Below are 21081 nucleotides of genomic sequence, written 5' to 3' on the forward strand. Positions count from 1 at the left end.
TGACGCTGAGGATCCTCCGTGGCCTCAGGATGACCCAGGAATCTCATCAGTTCCTATAACAAACGCCACATGCTAAGAGCATGTTTTGTCAAAGAAGCATCAGCACTGAGTGAAATCAGCAGAATTAGGAGTGGTGCCAACCAGGGCTCCTCTGTAAGGTGAGAAACCAATTTCCCTTCATCCATCCATCCATCCATCCATCCATCCATCCATCCATCCATCCATCTATCCATCCATCCATCCATCCATCCATCCATCCATCCATCCATCCATCCTTCTACCCATCTGTCCGTCCATCCATCCATCATCCATCCATCCATCATATCCACCCACCCACCCATCTGTCCATCCATCCGTCCTTCCATTCATCCACCCATCCATCTACCCATCCACCCCTCTACCCATCCCAGAAACACTGGGGAAGGCAGGCAGGAAAGAGAGAAGGGAATGGAAATTAAATTCCACTGATCATTTGCTATGCCAATAACGACAGGCTTAATCTCAGGACAATGCTGATGGATTGCTGGTGTCTGCCTGGAATGCTGTACTGGAAGGATTCTGAGGTCTGGTCTATCTTCTCTAGCAAAGAGTATTGGGATTGATTCAAGGATATCAGCTATGAGCACGACTCGGGCGAGTGTCAGCAGTCACACACATCCTCAGAACCACCGTACTGTGCCACACTCCCAGCTCAGGGCTAGTTAGGGGAGCAGACAAAGGACATTTTTGGCCTGATACCCACCTAGGATGGATGGGAGTGGAGAGCTGGCCATGGTAGGGGGCAAGGGCGGGATTTGGGGAATGAGGGCTTCCTGGGCGGTCGGTGCCGCTCTGCCAGGAAAAGCATGAATGACTTCAGCACGCTAGTGAACCTTTCTCTGCTCTGAGCCCGGATGTGTTTTACACAGTGTCCTGATCCCTTAGGTCTTGGTTACTGACAGCTCCCCCAGTCATCCACTGAAACCCTGGGAAGTCCAAAGAGGTGATAAGCACAGCCTTGCAAGTGAGACCGTCCTGGAATTCTACCCACCACCACTGAGAAGCAGTTTGTACTCCCAGAATCCTTCTGAGCCTCAGTTTTCTCATCTGTAAAATGGAAAGAAACCCACCCCTACAGGATCGCAGTGAGGATGAAACATGGTATAAAGGTCCTGGCTCTAGTGATACTTTCTAAATGACTCGTTTTTTATAAAAATCCTCTCGACTTTAATTTGGCGCTAGGTTTTCTATCAGCCGATAATATTTATTACACACTTAGTAGGTACGAAAGAGGTCTGAGGTCTAGGGTGACAGATAAGACAGACACACCATAGCAAACCGCAGGATCAGGGACAAGGGGTGGATTTCCAGCAGACATCTGGAACAGGTGGAGAATTTGAATGGGGTGCACATTTGAGGACAAACAGCAGAGTGACTTCCCTTTTCCCAGCCATGAATTTGGGATATTCTTCTCTTTTCCTGCGTGGGCTTTTGTGTTCCTCACAGAAGAAACCTGTACTTCTGAGAAGCGGACAAGAGAAGGTCAGGCTGTTACTCATGAAACAATGACTCAAAACCCTGAGTCTTTTCCGGATTTACCTACTTTAAAAAAGAAACCCTTTGCCCCATTCAGGGGAGCGGGAGCAGCGGTGGGAGAGGCCGCGGGGGGTCCTGCGGCTTTCTGGCAAAGGCAGTGCGTGTGTGAGGAAACCCTGCCGGCCAGCCCCTGCCACCAGAAGGAACCAAAACACGATGAGAAACCCCATTCGGCAGACCACGGAAAAGTCCTCTTTGTCGTTTGAAATTTTTATCTTGTTTGTGGCAAATCTAATGATTCAGTAACGACCACAGCTGTGTGGGGGCCTACGAATTTCCTCCGAGGCTTCTCCCCGCCCTTCCGAGCAGGAACAAAACCAGCTGGGGAGCCCGTCCTCCCGGCTCTTTCCAGCTTCTGCAATGTGTTCGGGACGAGCAGCCGGCCCGAGATTTTATCAGACTTCTCATGAATCTAATTCCGGGGGGAGGAAGCCAAGTCAAACTGGCTGTTTGGGTTCACGGACAATGCGTTTCTGGGCATGAAATTCAGCTCTTTCTCTGCTGTTGAGGTCAGTCTGAAAGAGCCCAACGGTGTCTCATTTTGGTCCTCACTATGGTCATGACAGAGCATCCCAGAGAAAATTCGGGGTTCCCGTACCCTGCCAAGGGAGGGCAGTTGGCATCTGCCAGTGACCCGCTTTCTTGCCCCTGACTTGTCCCCTCGGTCAGTGTCTCCCTACTGTGTGCTCTGAACCCAGGAGCAGCAAACAGAAGGCGAGGCAAGCTGGTATGCCATGGTGGCCACCGCAGTGTGGTGTGGGGTGCTGACTGCGTGACATCAGCACACAGCTGCCCGGAGGCCTGCAGCTGGTGTGGGTGCGGCTCCGGCCCCCCCCCACCCCACCCCGTGTGGCTCTGTCTCATGGCATGCTAATGTCCCCCAGAGCCTTGCTCTCCTCATGGAGGAAATGAAGGCATGGAGGTATGTGTGTGTGTGTGGGGGGCTGGTTGTTCATTCATGGGTCTATTTATTTATGCATCCATCAAACCGCGCCCCCCCCCTCGCCCCCAACACACACACATGGACTCTGTGCTAGGTGCCCGGGATAGGAAATGAATATGATTGGGCTCCTGCCTTCCTGGGCTCACAGTCTGGAGCGCAGGAGAAATATGCAAATCAGTCTAGAAAAGTCATCTGCGTGACAATGGGAGTGTGCGAGGTGCCCAGCCCTGCTGGGAAATGTGGAGAAAGCTGATCTGGAAGGGTGAGTCAAGGAGGCCAAAAGAGTGGAAGGATATTCCGGAGGCAAGTCTCCATTTTGCAAAAGAAGTTTGCCCGAGAACAATAGCAAGGCCGAAAGAGATCTTTAGCACAGAGGGAGAGACAAAGAAGGCAGCAGGGACTCTCCAGTTTTCAGGATCCAGCTGAGATTCCAGTTTAGTGAGAGAGAAGAATTTTTCCTTCCTCTGAATTTTGAAAAATGTATGGACCTTCATCAGGATGGCCCAACTATACCACACATCAGGCCACTGATACTCGTTTTCCTGGGCCAGGCATGGGAGGAGATTTCTTGTTGCTCTTTCTCACACAGACCCTTGATAAAGCTTGAAGACTTTATAAAGACTGTTGCGATTTTTACTCTCTATGGGATCAAGGGCTCCTTGGAGAGTGGAAAGAAAGTGATACGCCATCTCCCCCAGAAAATGGACATCATTTTGCATGAAAATTCAGGAGTTTCCAGAACCAGCCCCTCTCCCAACCCACTCATTTGTTCCAGGTAAAGAACTTCCCACCTAGCCTCAGGTGTGGACCAGGGGCCTGGCATGACCCAGCGTAGACACAGAGTTTGATGGTGATACGGCCTGATGTGGGCATTCAGCTCGGACATTGTTGAGAAAGTGAAGTGCCAAGGCAGACCCTCAGCTGGGGCCGGCCAACGTTAGGTGAGGGCACGCGGTGGGGAGACGCGCTCTTGGCTCAGACTCGCGGCCCGGTGCTCTGGGACGTGGCAGAAACAGAGGCAAGGGAGCTGCCGGCTCCAGAGCCGTAATCTGTGATGAGGCTAGTGATCGGCACGTGTGTTTGGTCAGGTTATTGGGCAGTTACACCGAAGTGTGTGCCCGGTTTAGGTACTTTCTCTTGACTTGAGTGGGTGAGTCGGGTAGGAAGGAGTGTGATGACGACAAGACCATTCTCAGATGGGACAGAGCAAAGGCAGGTGTGCCAGGAAACCTCAGGAGCTGTGTGTAGCTCCTGTACAGACAGAGCTTTGAAAGGAAACAGAATCCTTTGGAGGACTTCAGCAGAGCCGATACTAGGGTGAAGCAAGAGGTGTTTGCGGTGTGTCAAAATGTAAGAGAGGGTTTCTCCAAACTCAGTAATTGAGATAACTAATATTTTAATGCAATCCTAAAAAGTCAAAATCAATGCCAAAAATCCACGATGAAAATAATTTCAAAATTTCAAATAAAGATGAGATGCTGTTTTGCCCCTGCATGGATGACCTGCCTCTTACCTCACCCTAATCCAACTGGGCTTTGGAGCACAAAGGCATGCCTTTAAAGTCCAAACTTGTATTTGAGTAAGATTTGAACTTCATGAAGTTAGTGCCTGGACCGTGCTGAGTTAGTTCTTGTAGTTGTCTAGGAATGGTCCCCGGCAGTGTGGACACCTTTCCACCCTTGATGTAGCTTCAGCCCACCTTGCCCGCCCACCTTTGCCTGGGGAACATTGTTGGCAGTGACCCAAATGTCCCACCAGGTGGCACTCTTGCTTTGCTCCAACCAGGCCCGCCCCCACCCCCCCCACCGCCTTCCGTGAAGGGGATTCTTACCCAACTGAAGAGATTTAAACTAGTTGCTAAATTGTTGCCAGTTGTTTTCTGAAAGGCCAGAAAGAATCCTGAGCAGGGATGAGGGCAAGCAGTGATGGCACATGAAGAGGATTGGAGGGATCATCTAGAGAGCCCAGCGCCAGGTATAGCTTGCTTAGGAACAATAGGCCGTCCAGCTCTTCAGCAGGTGAGAAAAATGAGAATTTTAAACCATCTTTTGTTCTTGTATGCAGTATAAACACACATGACATGGGAGAGAAAAGGGGGATTAATGGTTTAGGTGAAGCGGAGGCTGATGGGAAGGGCTCTGGCACTCACCTGCAGTGCTGGCCCCATTAGCTGTGATCTTGGTCAAATAACTGGACTTAGCAAGCCTGAGATTCTTCATCTTGATGTGGGGATCCTTGTAGCTGCTCCGCTGGGGGGTCATCAGAGGCTTAAGTAAGTGGCTGTGCAGAAGGCTATTTGGCTGGCACCCGGCACCTAGGAAGTGCTCAGCAGACGAGAGGTGCTACAATGGGCTTCCCGGCAGAGGCTGAGAAGCTAGAGTTTGCCCCCTCCCCGGGCTGTTATTAATTAAGAGATGACCTCAGAGTGACCCAGAGAAATAACTTGATAATGAACCATGGCTTTAGCAGAGTCAACCAGAAGAATTTCCCACCTGGATCGAGTTTCACAGGTGTGATTTTTGAACCAGGAAATCAAGCTGGGTTCCCGGGCAAAACCATCTCATCCTTGGTGACTGGGGGAACATCTGACCACCAGGTGACTGGCCCCACTTAAGCTGTGCATTGTTGTGGAAAGTATCTGTTACAGGTGCGTTGGTCCGTCGTCACCTTCCCATTAACCAGGTCTGTCTCCTTACCGTTCCGAATTCCTGAACTCACAGAGGTGCCCCTAAATTTACTGTTCTTCAATAAGAATAATAGTGGTAATGGTTTCTGTTTATTGAGGCTTACTTTATGTCAGTTGCTTCATTAAGCACTTTACACGCACTGTTTCGTTTATGCCTTAATACCACCTGGAGAGGTAATCGAGCCCATTTTACAGAGGAGGAAATGTAGGTTGAGGGAAACCTAGTACCTGATCCTTCTGCAGGTTATTGGTATAAACAGTTCTATTGACTTCTAAATCAATCAATCATCCATCGATCGATTGATCTATCTATGTATCTATCATCTATTTGACATGTTAAATACAAACTACTTTGATCTACTAATTAAGACACGTTCCTTAGAAGCCTCTAGGCTCTAGGGAAATCTGTTGGCCTCAATTCAGACTTCTCTTTTGACGATATAGAGATGTATTCATGGCTGTAGTTTGCAGACCCATGCATACATAACACATATACGTGACCTTCTGAGAGCACGTTCTTACTCAGGGCCCCATATTAGATTGTGATCCACTCTGCGTCAGCCACATGTCCAGGAGTTCCTGGAGAGAGAATTTCGTGCTGTATCCTCTCACTTGGGAGGACAATCAGACAATGCCATTCTCCATTTGGCACTGAGCTCCCTTTGAGGCCACGGACAAACCTTGCTGACCAGAATGGTCTCACTTTTCAATGGGAAGTTGTTGGACAAGAGAGGGGGTGTCAGAACATCAAGCTCAGTTTGACCTAGCTGCAAGAAAGAGCAGAAGAATAAATCTGTCTTCCCAAAGGAAAAATACCACCAGTGGTCATGGAGGCAACTTGGTTTTCAGTTCCTAACTGGGGAAGACAGATATCTGTCAAATGATGTGTGGTCAGATGGGGAGCCAGTGTGGATAAATGAGAGTTCTCACAGCATGTTTGCTTTTCTCCCCCCAAATGCAGTTTATTTCCTCTAAATTAATATTGTAACTCATCTCAGGTTAATAAAGTTTTCTCTAATAGAGGAGGCCCTGGGAGATTCTAGTTTATTACACTAAATGGGTTTTAATTAGACAATTAGAGAATGAGTTCTTCTCCAGGACTTCAAAACTGTCTTGTCAGATATTTCAGTGAAAATGTGGTTGGCTTTATTTGTTTAGCAACCTTGAAAAAACAGTCACTTCCTGTTCATATTATTAGAAATGAATTCAGTCCTAAACATGAGTGAGTTTACGGATTAAGAGAGGAAAAAATAATGTATTTCTTTTGCACGTAAACCTTTTTGTTAAAATAAAAATAAGCCCCAGTAGTATAATAAAATATAAAATCACTACAGTTTCTTAGGGAAGTCGATGTGTTGAAAGACGTTTTGCATTCGCACGCTGAGATGTATGGAGGCTGGGAGGCAAGGGCCAAGGCTTACCCACTGCTTCATCCTCTGTCCCTGGCACAGGGTCTGTGTGTGCTGTGTGCTCAGCACAGGCTTCCTGATTGGCATTCAGGTCCAGCGCACTGATTCGCCTTTACTTGATTCCCCGAGATGGAAAAGGCCAGTCTTCTCTCAGCACTGGCTTCTTCTGTAGAAGGCAGGGCACAGGAGCCTGGCCTCTGAGCCACCTCCAGGAGAGAACACCGGACCCAACCCCTCTCCTTTCTCGTGTGTGCCCCGGACAGGAGGACGGGAGCTCAGCTGAGGTGGAGGCCCTTTCCCTGAGCACCTGTGACGGTGCATCAGGAGCTTTCTTTATTATTCCCCTGATCAGCACAACAGAGCTTTATTTATTATTCTTCCATCAGATGCTCACAAGGAGGATATGAAGACACTCCCATCGTTCATTTCCTCTCCATTCTTAGAGAGTCAAATCACCTGCACCAGGGAAGGACCTGGGATTCAAATCTGGGACTTGAGAATGGAAACTCCTTATACAAGGCTCAACTTCCTCCCCACAGCAGGGATCCATGCAGGAACAAGGGCTTAGCTGAGAATGGTAACCAGCTGTTTGTGACCTTGTGAACAAGGGCATTTCTAGGGCACTAAGGACAAGTGGTTGCTTTGGCAGATAACCCACCAGAGAGCTGGGAAATGAAGTTGACTTGAAATTGAGTAATTTCATGTTCGAATTTTCTTTTCCTCCAAATCTACCCCCTGAAAAGTCCTAGGGCAGGAGGGGACCTGAAAAGAATGTCAGGATGGAAGATATGAATGTCTTTCTTTTGCATTAATTTTTTTTTTTTAAGAGGCTGATCTAAAGCTCCCGAGATCTGCTTAGGTCTTAAATAGGAAGGTGAGTCTCACACTCTTCCATTAGAAAACCATCTTCATAGGTCAAAAGAGTCAAAGGACTCTGAGATTCTATTTATATCTTCAAAAAGCAAAATTCACTGCTAAGTTCAACACCCATTCTCCATTCTTCACTGACCCTAATTAAATATCCATTTATCATCTTTTTATCTGGCTTGCGTGGCCCTGAAAACTCACGAGTGCTTTGCTGAGATGCTCGCTTCCTGCTCTCTCTCTGCACCCCCAGTCTGTGAGCTCTGTTTATCCGGGTCCCCGCATAGGAATCAGGTAAGGAAGAACAATCTCTGTGCCCAAGAAAGGGTTAGGTAGGAGAATTCAATGGAACAACCATGAATATAGGGCCTGTGGTGAGGTGTGAGGGACAGAGTCCTCTCCGGCCCTCTCACTCAGTGTCTGCTGGGGGGCATACAAGCCTCTGTTGTCCAGGACCCCGTGGGCCACCCCATGGGGTCCTCTGCTGGGGGCCTGATGAAGGCCCACCTGAAACTTTCTTTTGTATCCAGAAACTGTCCCTTTGAATCCAGCTCCTGGCCAACTTCTAAGACTTTTCTCCTTGCCAGGGAGACCTCAGGTTTTTGATTGATTAAAGAGAAAGGCTCCTTTGATGCTAAAAAGGAGAGCATCTGAGTTGCCCGATAACTTAATGCAATTACCTGTCCTGCTCCCAACCGGCTGGGATGAGCTAGGGAGAGAAAGTGTAGGAATGGACACACAACCAGTTACTTTCTCACTAGCCATCAGCAGATCAGGAATGTTCATTGAGGTTTATGATGCTTCCTGCCGCAGTGTGAAGTGCTTTCAACAAAACAAAAAACAAAACAAAATGATTTCTCTGCATTTCCAAATACTTTCCAATGATTTCACTACCTAGAAACCTCTGGGTTTTTGTTTTTAAATCCATTTAGAACATTTGTGTGTTGAACTTCTGTTTGCTTTTTTTGGAGGATTCTCCCCTCCCTGTAGTGGTTTGCTAGGGCTCCAGTAACAAAGTACCCCAGACTGGGGGGTGTAAGCAACAGGAACATATTTTCTCACAGTTTTGGAGGCTGCAAGCCTAAGATCAAAGTGTCAGCAGGGTCGGCTCCTGCTATGGGTGCTGAGGGAAGGATGTGTTCCAGGCTTCTCCCCCGGCTTCTGTTGGTTTGCTGGTGATGCTTGGCATTCCCTGGCTTGTAGATGCATCACCCTGATCTCTGCCTTCAAGTTCACGTGGCCCTCTCCCTGTGTGTGGGACTGTGTCCAAATTTCCCCTTTTTATAGCGCACCAGTCATACTGCATTAGGGGCCCACCCTCCTCTGGTATGACCTCATCTCAGCTAATGACATCTGCAATGCCCTTATTTCCAAATAAGGCCACATTTTGAAGTACTGGGGGTTAGGACTTCCCTGCATGAATTCTGGTGTGTGTGTGGGGGGGGAGGCGGCTCGGTCCAACCTCCGGCTCTAGCCGAGGCACCTCCCTGTTGCTGGCTGAAACCAGAGGTAGGGACATCCCTTCACCTGCTTGCTTCTGGTGCATCTGCCTCCTGGTCCCAGGGGATGACCCTGATGGCTGCTGTGGGTCCAGGCACCCACAGAGGACTTGGAAAACTGCCAGGAAGTCTTCCCGGAATGCAGAGCTGGGGCATACCTGCTCCCTTCCCAGGTCTAAGGGCCGCAGTGCCCACACCTGAGCCCCAGAGATTCTGATTCTGAGCTACTGGGCTGACGGCCGGGCTCCCCCACCATATGTATAAAAAACTCCCTGGGGGGTTCTAATATGCAGCCAAGGTTGAGAACCATGGTGATCCGGCCCACTGATTTGCAAACTGGCTGCACATTGGAATCACCCTTGAGGTTTAATAAATTCTAACGCCTGGCCGCCACTCCCAGAGTTTCTGCCTTCATTGGCCTGGAGTGGTAACCTGGCATAGGGATTAGGGAATCATTACCTTTCACGTGAGGTAAAACCTCAGATGGTGGCTTGCACCTAATTGATGATCATTGCAAACTCAGCTTGGAATTGCTCTCGTTGCTGGTTTTGTGGGAGAGAGACCACTCTTTTCACTCTGCCATTGTTGATTGGATTCCAGTGGCCTGCCCTCCGCTGGAATTTTCCTCAAATCAACCAGCATGGCAGACGGCGAGGGTTCAAGGAACTAAGACAAACTTACCTGAAGAAGAGTTTCTGGAAGACACTGTCACTGTGGTTATTAAACTCAGTCAACGGGCCTAAATGTGAAGGTGCAAAGTCATTCTTATATTCAGAGACAAAGCTCTGGTCTCTGACCATCTTTTAAAGGCTTTCTAGTTTTCAGACTGGGTAAAAATTGCCTTTCTCTCCCCAAGGGGTCAACAGGAAGCTTCTTCCTCCATGATGGACAGATTTTATTTGGCAAGGTATGTTTGGAAAGTCAGATAATTGTACTGACTAGAAATTGAAAACATTATTTTAATGTCCAAACATGAGACTGTTATAAACTATAATGCACGATTTGCACAATTTTACAAAATGAAAATAAATATCTGAGAAATTTCACACTACCTTAAACTAACATTATAGGCCAATTATACTTTGATAAAAAAATTGATAAAAAAAATCTCATGTTTCTTTTTTTCTGAAGCATGGATGCTTCAGATTAGCCCACCACCGATTATCACTGTGATGCATTATTTGTTAGAAAAGTTTGAGACCCATTAAAACAAGTGGGTTTAGCCTGGTTTTCTATGATTTAAATGATTTTTAATATGCTTTCCCCTGCTGGGGGTGCTCTTCCCTTACTAGGGTACCTGATGAACTCCTCCTTTTGCCTCAAAACCCACCTCAGTTCTCCTGCCCCCTGGCACACCTCCCCCCCACGCCCCCACACCTTAGAGGTTCGCACCACATTCTCTGTACTCTGCAGAGTCTGTAACTCTGACTTTTGTACTTATTCCACTTATTTGTTTATGCATCTGTTTCATCCGTAAGACTCAATACCCTCTGAGGGCAGGAATGACTTTTATTCACTTCTTTTCCATGTGCTTTGCCCTGGGCCTGACCTAGAACAGATCTCAGTAAGAGTCGGTGGATGAAAAGCAATGTTGGTTTGGTTTTTTTTTTTTTTTCCTTCTTCAAAAACAGCTTAAGAATCCCAAATGCTCCAAGTCACTGCTACTTAAAATCCAAAAGGAGATTGCTAGTGGTTTTATTTTCTGAGTCAGCTGTGTGACTCTGAGTGTGTCCAGAAGACAGAGGAGTTGCCCGGGCAGGGGGCTCAGGGAGGGGTTGCCCCCAGATCCCGGCGTGTTGGTGGGAGGGGGAGAGGAGAATGTGGAGGGAGCGCAGGGCAGCAGCTGGGCCAGCTGTAAGGCCTGCCGTCAGCTCCCTCCTCCCAGGCTCTTTGAACAGCTCTGTGCCTACGGCCCCTTGGACAAGCCCTGGTATTGTTTGCCTCTAGTGTAGGGTCAGAGGCCTTGTAGGAATGGCATGATTCTACTTCCTTAAATAGCGACTTGGGAATGAAATGAGTAACCATGTCTTTAATTAGCCATACCCCAGAGGCCCGGAGGGGGCTGGTAAGTGGTGGGCTCCCAGCCAAGGTCAGCACTGTGCCGCTGATACTTGGTCCAGGCTGACTTGGTGGGACGTTTTATTTGCCTGGCTCTGCCGACTTGTCCTGTCAGCCCATCCTCCATTCTGCCCTCATTTCGGCCTGATGGGCCACTCAGGGTCAACACAAGGGAAGAAGGGAGGGGAACAGCTAACTTCTGAGCATCTCTCCGGCGAAGGCTCTGGGCCACACACAGCGGAGGAACAGCAGAATGAGGAAGATCAGAGAAGCGAAGGATGGAACCAGGTGGGAGGGTGGTCCAGGGTAGTCTGTGCTGGGCCGTCCCAGAGAGGTGTCCAAGAAAGAGGGTCCCGGTGACCAAAAGTTGCTTCCGAGTAATTTAAGTCCTTTACTCGTACGTTCAGACTCCGTAAATGGAAGCCACATTGCCAGTCCTGAGCTACCCTTAATCCAACCTTTTCCCTTCTCTGTCCTCACAGCCTGGACCTCCCCTGACCCTCTTCAAAATCCCCCAGAAAGCTGCCCTGATCCGTGCCAGGTTCCCTTTTCTATCCTGGGGACAACCTGTTTCTGGCCCTACTCTACATGCCTCTCATCTCTTCAAAACCTTCTTTCCTTCCGTCTCTTCATTTTTCTCTCCCAGCCTTTGATTCTGTATCACAGAAAAGAAAAATTCTGGCAATCTCGAATCCTAGAGAGTGATAGAATGGTAGCAATGAAGTGGGAAAGCACCTTTTTAGCTGGTGAGGAAGGGGGAGATGGGCTGGGAATCCTTAGAGGCTAATCATCTCTTTCCCGTCCCTCAGATGTGTGAACAAGATGGAACTGGGGACACGGTACGGTGTGCGAGCAGAGGAAGGAATGATCACGCTCCCCGGGGTGCTGAGGGTTCACCTCCCAAAGCCAGGAAGCCTGAGATGAGAGTCAAAGGAAACTTAGGGGGCTCCCCATGAGGCCAAGGAGGAAGGAGAAGGGGTTCCCATTCAGGAAGAACAACAGGGGCGCCGTCCCCTCTGATCCAAGAAGAGAAGGTTGAGTCCCTCAGTGGACTTGGTCAGGTCCCTACCCTATATTCTAGATCTAGACCCCCAAGCTCTCTAGAAGTGTAAGTGATTGCACATGTGGGGCAGGATCCCTTCCTTTTGGCTGTTTGTACTGAAACCTGAGATGCAGCAGGGACCTTGATGAGGGCTGTGTTCATGAACTGGTCCGGCAGGGCAGACAGATGTCCGCAGCTTTCCCAGGGGAAGAGAAGGCAAATGCAGACATCTGTGTTTGGGAGGTGAATTTACTGTCCCGAGGAAGGAGAGAACACCTCAGGCAGGTCTGGGCTGGGCAGGGCAGGGCTGACTTTGCCCAGACCAACTCCCGGACAGTTAGGAATGAGACAGAAAGCCTGCCTATGAACAAGCCTTTCTGCAAGTTCTTTCAGCTTCCTCTTTCCTCAGTCGCCCATTCCTGACGGGTTTATTCTTAAGTGTCATTCCGCTTGGGCTCCACCTGTCCCCCTTTCTTCAGCTGCTCTCACACGCTTGTGCTTCTGGGCTATTAAATATCACGTGCTGGGATTGTGGTGTCAGCTGTGATTTACAGGAATGGATCCGCTGGTGCTAGCACAGCCCCCAGAATTCTACAGAGCAATCTCTGGAGACACACAGTGGGGTCCCTAGACCCCCAGAATCCCCTGGGAACTTGTTAGAAATGCGATTCTGGGGCTCTATCCCAGCCCCACAGAACCAGGGGGATGGTGCTGGAAACACAACCACTGGTGTTGGAACAAGCATGCTCTGGTTCGGGGTTGGTTGGTCTGTGCTCCAGGGTTGCTGACTGTCCCGCTGTTAACCTGTGAGGACCTGGGATGACTAGGGCTGAGTCCCCACGTGTGTAGGGGTTCCAAGGCCCAGGAAACACAGGTATCGAAGGGCCTCTTCTCAGAATGAAGACAAAAGCCCTCTTTGCTCTTTTCCATGAGCACCGTATGCTTGATAGCGTGCCGGACATGTTCCATCAGAGGCAGAAGTCTGACTTCTCGGCAGGCAAAGGAAGCTTTGCTCTCTGAGGGTGGGAGGAGCGTGGGCTTTGGCCGGGCTGGAAGTCGGCTCCCTGAGCTGCAGGCGAGCTCCACTGGAGGGCTTTCAGTTCCAGGGCTGATGAATGCACCCATCCCCTCAGTGCCTGCTCTAGGACCCACCCCACCCCTTCCCCTTCCCCTTCTCAGAAGCCACGACGCCCAATTCTCCAGCTCCCCTTGGAGCTGAGCAAGAGGAAATGCACTGGGACCGAAGTAGAGAAATTCAAATTCCCTTTAAGGGACTTTCTGAGGGCAAAGCCTGGAACAGATTTTCAGGGCAGGTTGCACAATCTTTTTTTGGACATCTCTCGTAGAGGCCAAAAAATAGAGCTGTTCAAGCTGATTACCTAAACTAGGTACAATTCCGGCTTTCTGTGACTCAGCTCTGTGATCTTGGGGGGAAATTACTTAACCTCTTGGCGCCTTCATTTGCTTGATCTTAAATTGGGAGTCATAATGGCAAGATGCTCATAGGTGTTCGGGAGGATTAAATTAGATAATATATCCTGAGTAAGGACGAACTCAGGACCTGGCCTGTAAGTGTTTGCGAGATATCCGCTGTTAGCTCCTGTCAGTGCCGAGCATGGCGCAGACACTCAGTGCCTGCCACCTGAGCGGATGACAGAATCCACCTCCCTGTCCGGACAGCCAGAAGCCACCAAAAATACGAGACCACCAAAAATACATTCCACTGCTATTGCCGATCCCCTTACATTCTGAACAATCCCATTCCCAGGGAGTGGTCCTATTTCTTAAGGCTTTAAGGAAGCTCGAAGCAGGTATTTTTCACAGTGTTTTTCTATTTCTGGAATGTCTTCTCTTTTCTGGTCTGTTGTCATCCAATAGGCTGTTGGTGGGGAATCAGAGTGACTTAAATTGCTCCCTTGGACAGAGGGAGGAAACAAAAAGAAATGGAGACTTCTCGGGTAGAGTTACAAGGCTTACCGCCAGGTAGCATTTCCTTACAAGACCCAGCATGGAATTCTCTTAGCAAGTTGGGAAGTGAGCCCTCACATCTGTCTGAGCGCCCCCTCCACCCCGCCCCACCACTCATTCCCAGCAGCCGGAACTTTATCAGCGTGGATGTCGGACAGGGACAGGGGGCTCATTTCCTTGGCTGAGCTGCTAAAGGGAAGAGAAACTGGGTTTTAGTGCTCACACCTGTGCTCCCAGGGAAAGGCACCCTGGGCAGCCACAGGTCACACCTGGGACCATCTAATTCCACGGAGAGATTTGTCTCCTTCATATGCTTTTATACCCACATCATGTAGGTGGTTTCTCCCTACTGTGGACCCCGGGCATTTTATAGTGAGGCTGGTAAAAAACTCCAGTGCAGGTGCAAAGGGTGAGGGGTAGGAGCGTTTGCAGAGTGCTTTGGGGGTCCACTCCCTTGCAGAATCCTCCAGTCTCGAAGCCCAGCCGTGGCAGCAACCTGGATTGCATGCTTTTGATTTTGCCCAAGTGGCCGGATTTTTCCCTGTGAATGAACCATCCAGTTCTTGTCCTAGCCCCTCCCCCACCTCCATTCCCCTGCAGGGACCTCCAGGTGACCTTGATGGCTGGACATTCCTTTGTGGTGCCCCTCGAACTTCTGCTTGTGGGTGAGTTTTTAACCAACATGTAAAAACAGGAACTCACAAAACAGATGAGCTGGGGAAGTGGATGATTATTTGTATTGGCTATATATAGGAAAGAGTCAGTTTATAACAGAATTATTTTTATATGCTATTTTTCCCCCCAAAGCTCAGAACAGCGATCCAATCTACGGATGCCTATAAGCATTTATTTTTATAGTGTCTCCTCTCTCCCTCCTGGGGGTCAGATACGAGCTCTTCCTGACTCCTCTACCACGTTTATGACTTTTTCCAGTGCCTGGCGCCGAGCTCGGCACTCAGCGAGGCCCTGCGAGTGATCCTGACTGCTGGTTATACACAGGCCTGAACAAGGGGAGTCCTGTGGGTGCCTTGGAGCTGTAGCCCCAAGCTGGTGTTTCCAGGAATGCACTGCTTGAAGAAGCAGTCTTTCTTCCTCTCAAGGTGGCCTGGCAATCAAAGGGCAAGGCAGGTGTGCTCACCCCACCCAGCCTTCTCCCGTCTTGGCTGGGAAAATCTGTGCAACATTGGAAGCAGCCCGAGTGCATTCTGTACGTGTCTGCAGTGTGACCCTGTTCCTCTGTGGCTTGAAAACAGGCAAAGCGTGAAGCAGGAAAATCTATGGGCTGCAAGGAAGAGAGCTCTGTGCATTACTGCTGGCTGACTTCCCACCTCTCGGATTAAGTCTGATTTATTTGGCTGTGACGGAGTGTTATGTCTGTCACTGAGGGAGCTGGTTAAGAAGGAAGCCTCTATCTCGGAGCCATGTAAGGGGTCAGCTGTCAGATGGACGGCTCAGCCAGGGCCTCTGTGCTCTCGGGGCTCAGTGCCCACGGTGAGTCTTCGGCTTTATTCCCGGATGTCCCCCTCCACACCCATGTTGCGCCTTCTCTTGAAATGGCCTTGTAGCTGTGCTGCGGCCTCTGCTCACACTGTTTCTCTCAGCAGGAGGCCCTTGTCCTCTGTCCAGGTTGCCAGCCCTTGGAGGGGGCAGAAAGTTTCTTCTCTTTGCATCTCCAGGGCCTGAGCTAATGCTTGGCATAGAGAGGATACTCAACAGATGCTTATTAAATGGGGGGATGGAGGGATGGTCGTCTCTCGCCTCACCTGTCCTGCTCACCTGGCTTTCAGGGAAATTTATCGAGTGCCTACTATGTGCCAGGCTCCATTCTAGGTACTTGGGACACATCGAAACACAAAAATCTCTGCCCTTGGGGCGCCTGGGTGGCTCAGTTGGTTAAGCGACTGCCTTGGCTCAGGTCATGATGCTGGAGTCCCGGGAACGAGTCCCACGTCGGGCTCCCTGCTCAGCGGGGAGTCTGCTTCTCCCTCTGACCCTCTTCCCTCTCATGTGCTCTCTCTCTTTAATTCCCTCTCTCGAATAAATAAAATTAAAAAAAAAGAATTTTAATAAAAAAAAAATCTCTGCCCTTATGGAGAGAAATTACATTCTAGTGGGGGTGGCAGATAAAAAACAATAAATAAATAAGTGATAAGTGCCCTGGGAAAGAGAAATGGGAGTTGGCAGCAATCATGATCTTAAATAGGGTGGTCAGGGCAGGTCTCAACCGGAATGAGTGGGTCCCCACCTGAACAACCACTGTATTTTCTCCGAGCCTCTCATCTGGCATTATTGCTTATTCTTTGTACTTGTGTGTTTACACACATGCACACGTGTGCACACACACACATCCCCACATATGTGGGTTATGCCTATGTTGGCTCTCTTCCTAGGCCGTCAGCATCCAAAAGTGACTTTTATGCCCGATTAGTATTTGTATCCTTTTTAGCATCTAACACATAATAGGTGTTCAATAAAAAGTGGTCAAATGAATGCGTGTTGATACTTGATTTGCTGAAGAGAGTTATGCAGAGTCATTTCTTCCTTCCTACAGAAGTAATACATGTCATCCTGACTATTTTATACACACAGAACTTGCTGTCCTTATGTTCGGTATCAAATACCTTGGGACACTTTGTGAAGAGCGTTTACCCTTATACTCGGCTGAAGGCCATTGATCTGCCTCAATGGCCTTTAGGAAGAAAACAGAATTAAGCAGGGAACACCACAGGATGGGTGGGGGGCAGGGGCAGAGCTTTCTGTCTGTAAAGGATCTGCTTTTTTGAGCTGCATTGACTCTCAGTCTGGCCCGGCAAGCTTTGGTAAATGTTTTTGCTTCAGGGGACTGATGAATGCTTTGGTGTCCCTAAAATATGAATGTGGTTTTACGAAAGATAGTGATATGTGGACCCCAAGAGAGCGCAGTGGGATTAGGTCAGGTAAATCCTGTTTGGGAGGGAACCCAGGTGCAGAGATGGGCTGGGTAACAGAATTGTGTGGTGTGAGTGCCTGGGCGCTGTTTTGGCCTGATCTGCAGAGAAGACCTTCTGCTACACCCCGAAGGGGACAATGGTCTTGTCTGTTGCTGTGAAACTTGGGTGAAACTTACACTCCTCAGAGTTCCTCGCACTGTGCTAGATCCTGTTTCAAACTGCTGAAAGGGAATACTAAAAATGGTACTATTAATACAAGAGCTTCCATTTATCACCATGGACCCATCTCCATGTTTAGCTTCTATCCAATATTGTAATTCTCACAGCTGTCTGGGAGGGAAGGGTCACCGTTCCATCTTTATGGGCAAAGAGACTGTCATTCCAAGAGGCAAGTTTCACCCAGGTTGTCCAGATGGTAAGGGTCAAACTGAGGGTTTGACTCCAGGCCTGTCTGGCTCCAAAACTTGGCCTCATGACCACCAAAGGAGAAGACAATTATTTTTTCTTAAAACAAATGTGGGGTATCCCCTAAAATATAATTGTGGAGACCATGGAAACACGGAGTCTGGGAGGTGCTGCATTTGTGTCGCAGTGTGTGCTGCAATGACAATTCAGGACAATGACGTGGCACCATGTGACGGTTGCAGCAAGTGGGCCACTTACACGTGTGAACAGGTGCTAGAAAGATGTGGTCAAAATGGAAGAGGTTAGGTGAGCTTGGTGAGGTTATGGAGGGTTTGCTCTTTCAAAGTTTTCTTTAATATCATTGATATATATTTCTAATCTCTCTCTCTCTCTCTCTCTCTCTCACACACACACACACACACACACACACACACACACACACACACACATGCATGTGCAGTATGTTTAGCCTCTTCTTGCTTCCGAGATCCAAGGCTGGCCTAATGCAGGGCTACATTGATGTCTGCCACCCCCCACAACACACTCTACCACATTCCTCCCTTGGGTTCCCATCTATCCAAGTAAATCAACAGCTTTCTCAACAGTGACTGAGGGTCTTGCCCATTTCCTTTCGATCAGATTCTTTTCTTCTGTTTAATCTACCATCTATTTCTATATACCAATCCTGGAGCAAGTAGACACGCTGGAAATATTTGTTTAAACAAATCCCACCCCACCAAATTATAGATTAACACCCTTGCCCTAAGCTTTCAAGTTCATTTTGCTTAATAGCCACGGTTAGCCCACGGGTGTAAATGTCCGAGACTATACATCACCCTTCCAACTTCCTGTGTTGCCCCCGTCCACACCCACTGTGCTGGGCTCCGGTCAGGCTGATGCATTTCAGTTCCTCAGACCCACTGGGTTTTTCCTGCCTCAGGGCCTTTGCAGATACTGTTGCTTCTTCTTGAAGTGAACTGTCTTCCCTCCACCTCCGATCTGACTCTTCACAGGTCCTGCTGCTTCTCATCTTTGGATTCTCAGCTTGAACACCATCTCCTGAGAGGGGCCTCTAACCACATTCTGCACAGCGGGTCCCTGACACTCTGTTCTTTATCACTACACCTTGTTTCCTTTGTAGTCCATCACTATTTGTAATTATATATTTCTTTGCTGCCTTGCTTAGAGCCTTCCCCCCCGCCCCCAGCATGTCAGCTCCATGAGGAAAGGGGTGGATTCTGTCATTTTCAGCACATATACCCAGGAACCCGGAAGAGCCTGGCTTAGGCACAGGCTCTAATAGATGCTCAAGTATTAACTGAGTTGAATGAATGAATGAATGATTATTTTACACCATCTTTTATCTTGTCTTTTTTTTTTTTTACATCCTTAAAGATTACTGGATACTCTCTCACTGCTGTTCTTCTGGTTATATAAATGAATGCTTTTCCCTTGAATGTGGTTTTGGGGTTTTGGGTGTACATTTTCCCCCTTTCAGGTTCAGATGTCATTTTATGTTCTCTGAACCATGCAGGCAGATCTTTTGTCTTGTTCGTCCCTGCCCTAGTAAGATGTACCCCTTTTCTTGACAGCAAACTGGGAAAATCAACAGGACCGTAGAGAACGATATATAGAAGGGAGGACACTGGGGAGTGAGGCCTTGGGACCGAGGCCGAACATCAGAGCGAAGAAGCACTGTGTGGACACGTGCCCCAGACTGCTTTCTAGGGAGACATACCTAGAGGTAGAGATGATTTCTTCACACCGATTACAAATCCAGCCTCAGGGTACGTGGTGCTCATGATGGCAGGTGGGAACCATCTTTCAAAGTGTGCTCTGCCAATCAGCAGCACCAGCAGCACCTGGGAGTGTGTTTGAAATGCAGCGTCTTGGGGCTGGCATTGGACATACTGAATCAGAATCCGTATTTTTGCCAAGCCACTCGGTTCACTTGTATGGCCAATACATTTTTCAGAATCACCCGTCTACTCAAGATAGCTGCTGGAAATTGATTTTGCTAAAGGCAGAGGAAACTTCTAGTCAATTATTGGCATGTGTTCCCGACCAGTTCATCCACCAGGAGGGAGGGAAACTGCTTATGCAAGCTCTCTTCTGGCCACAAAGAAGGCTGAAGTTGACATGAGCTGGGACAAGTAAGGTGATCTTCTCATTTACCCTGGAGTTCTTGAGAGTCAAGGTGGGGGCTTGGGGGACAGTCAAATACTAGAGGCGACAGAGGAGTGGATTTCAAAGATGAGCATGATGCAAGGTTCTTTAAGGGAAGATGGCATGACAAGGTGAGAGCCTTTAAAGACAGAACTTCCGCTATGTCTGAAACCAAAAACAGTGCCAGTGAGGAAAAAAAGGAGGGTGTCTAAAAAGGTGGGTGTGGCCGCCCAAGGTCACTTATGGAATGCAGACATGCACAGAAGGAGGAAGGAAGAACACACGACTGAGCAGGAATTTAGAAGACTTACTTGGATCTATACCAAGAGTGGCAGGTGGCTAAGGAAAGAGAAAAAAATGTGACTTGTTAAAGCGTTGGCGATAAGAGCTTCTCTGGGTAAGTGTGGAGCTAGGAGGGCCAGAGAGGAATATTTCTGCTATTTGGAAAGCAGCATGTGTCACTGGCTCAACAAGGTCCACCTGACGGCTGCCCCCCACCCCCCCCAACTCTTTCTCAATCACATCGTCATGGCATTTATTGCTGCTTGGAATTAGGTAGTCGATTTCTTGTTTTCTCATTCATTATCTACTTCGACCTCTTCTAAGATGTGAGCTCCATGAGAGCAGTGACTTCATTTTTCTGATTGGCCACCAGATTCCCAGAGCCTGGCCCATGACAGGTGCCACACACATGTGAATGAATGAACCAATGAATGAAGCCAAATGCCTCAACCCCTGTGTTCTGGGGGAGGTATCCAAATTCTGTTCACTTCTGTCTGCTCTGTCCAGACCTGGACATGAGGCTTTCCAAAGGACAATAAACTCAAAAAGAAAAGAGGAGAGTTAGTCACCTTCCTTGAGAACCGACGCTGGGTGTGCATGTGTGACATAAATGATACCACTGAGCTCTCCTGCTAATTGGGGCTGGTCTTCTCATTCCCATTTAACAGACAAAGAAGAGGTTCAGGGAAGTTAAGTGACCTGCCCAAAGCTACCCAGGAAGCTAGATGTGAACTGAGTCTTTCTGGTTCCAGAACCCACGCTCTTTCTATTGTGTTGTATTGAGGCTTGACAGGAACCAGACTAAAAGAGAAATCAACCCTTTAACTGCTTTAAATAAACTTAAATCTCTAAGCCCTGGACAAGGTAAGTATAAATTATTGCCACAATAATGCTGCTTAAAAAACCATTCTAAAACCCTGTGGTGGACGACGAGCGCTTATTTCTGGGTCGTGTGTTTGTGGGCTGGCTGGGGTTTGGCTGATCTAGGCTGAGTTCTGCTGGGCATGGCTCCCAGCTGTGGACTGGGTCTAGGTTTGCTCCATTAGTCTTGCATTATGCTGGTACCAGTGGGCCTCCTGGGACATGCCCTTCCCTTGGTGGTGGCAGAGCACAAATAGGATGAGAAAATCACCATACACAGGGCCTACACTGAGAAGGGGCACATTGTTCCTTCTGCCGACGTTCCAGTGGCTGAAGCAAGTCACATGCAGCCAAGCCCCACACCAATGAGACGGGAGATACATACCATCTCTA

At 48.7% G+C, this 21081-nt stretch overlaps 2 long non-coding RNA genes across 2 annotated transcripts; one reads left to right on the forward strand and one right to left on the reverse strand.

Annotated features, from left to right (window-relative positions):
• Window positions 1–361: 361 nt before the first annotated feature.
• On the reverse strand, window positions 362–5210 carry LOC113925334. Its single transcript, XR_003520983.1, has 3 exons — window positions 4668–5210; window positions 4350–4527; window positions 362–1500 (listed from the first exon to the last, which is right to left on the reverse strand). It is a non-coding gene; the product is annotated as an uncharacterized LOC113925334 (long non-coding RNA).
• On the forward strand, window positions 4405–20687 carry LOC113925335. Its single transcript, XR_003520984.1, has 2 exons — window positions 4405–4536; window positions 18972–20687. It is a non-coding gene; the product is annotated as an uncharacterized LOC113925335 (long non-coding RNA).
• Window positions 20688–21081: the final 394 nt, after the last annotated feature.

Source organism: Zalophus californianus, chromosome 2, assembly GCF_009762305.2.
Source record: "Zalophus californianus isolate mZalCal1 chromosome 2, mZalCal1.pri.v2, whole genome shotgun sequence".
Taxonomy (NCBI): Eukaryota; Metazoa; Chordata; class Mammalia; order Carnivora; family Otariidae; genus Zalophus; species Zalophus californianus.